Genomic DNA, 1,531 nt, shown 5'->3' on the forward strand with positions numbered 1-1,531 from the left:
AATACTTGGAGGTAACAGGTTGTATGTATGGTTTCCTAGTTGGTTTTGACTTGCATGGTATGTGCATGTTGATATTTGGTTCTTTTGCTATCATTGGCATGGGTTTTTCCAGGTTGGACAATGGATTTTAGCCAAGACTTTCTATTTCTAGATAGCCATGGTGTGATCGGGTTATTCTAAGTTTGAGATTTGGATTACCGGAAAATTTTGGATCCAGGAGAGGTGGTCTTAGGAAAATTCCCAAAGGCCTAAGAATCCCTTGATTGGTGATGGAAGGATACACGATAAATCCTGAGGGTGGAGACAAGAAAATTCCTCAAGTGATTGTGAAGCAATTCTAGGGAATCCAAGCTTATTTTGGTTTTGTGATCTCAGAGCCAGTTAAGGTGAGATCACGATATGGTGAGGGTGGAGGTGGTTTAACCTATGGATTCCCTTGGTTGTGATTGGATTGATTTCTTCCATGAGATCCCACATTCATGCTTCAAATATGGCATGGGGGTTCATGTCTGAAAGAAATATTTGGTTCAACCAATCTATGATCGGGTGGTACACGGAAGTCTCGAACCTGGTTGGATTTTCCCTATGTCTAATAAGTTAAGTTTCTTTCACTTTTGATAAGGAAATGTACCTTTTATTATGTGGATTTAATGGTTGTTTTATCATTTTTATCTATTTGGTTATATATTGGTTATAATAATGGTTATATGATAGATTCAAGTATGGATGTTATCACATTTCATTGAATGAATGTATGGTTAATGAATGCATGACTTAATTGGTGTTATGACAATTATGGTGAGAAGGTATTGGTCCTTGTTGGTAAACCTCAAATAAGTTTTCAGATCTCTATGTTCAAATATGAATTCATGACCTGTAGATTTCATGTTCATCATGTGTTTGATGGAATGTATGTCATGGTTAGGCTTGGTTAGGTCAATTCCTTAATCAAGATTTGTGTTAGCGACTTTTTCTTTTGTCAATTATTGTCTTGGAAAGTCTCATCAAGTTTCAGACATTGGTTTCGAGACTAGCCCTGAAAAAGTAGCTTAAATCTCACAGTCTCTGGCACATAACTGACTAAAAAAGACTACATTCTCTCCCTTCCAAGAATTGTGGGAGAAACTATAGGGTTCCAATCATATGTATGCCTTGTCATGGGAGCGACTGGGGGTTTAATTCATTGAAAGGATAGGTTAACTCAAGGGTTGGGCACTTAGAGTGGTGGATTAGCTCCTGGGGGTCATGAAGCACTCGAGGGAGGTATGCAAGGTCTTGTTTTGTTGACTCCATTTCCTTAAGGTTATCTAGTAGGTTGATTCATCTCATAGTAGCCGTCAGCTCATGTTTACCTCAGGCAAGCTAGTGACAGTGGGTAAATGTGGGAGGAGACGTTACAGGGTGGTACCAAAACATGGTTCAACACTTGGACCGAATGGGATAAATGCATGTTTGTTGGATTGAGGGGCTCAAATCCAGGTTCATAGTTAGATTCACTAACCAACACAACCCTATACCACCGGCCCTTTTG

Source organism: Pinus tabuliformis, chromosome 2_1 (genome assembly GCF_031772625.1).
Source record: "Pinus tabuliformis cultivar Carrire ecotype Pingquan chromosome 2_1, CPIR1, whole genome shotgun sequence".
In the NCBI taxonomy this organism is placed as follows: Eukaryota; Viridiplantae; Streptophyta; class Pinopsida; order Pinales; family Pinaceae; genus Pinus; species Pinus tabuliformis.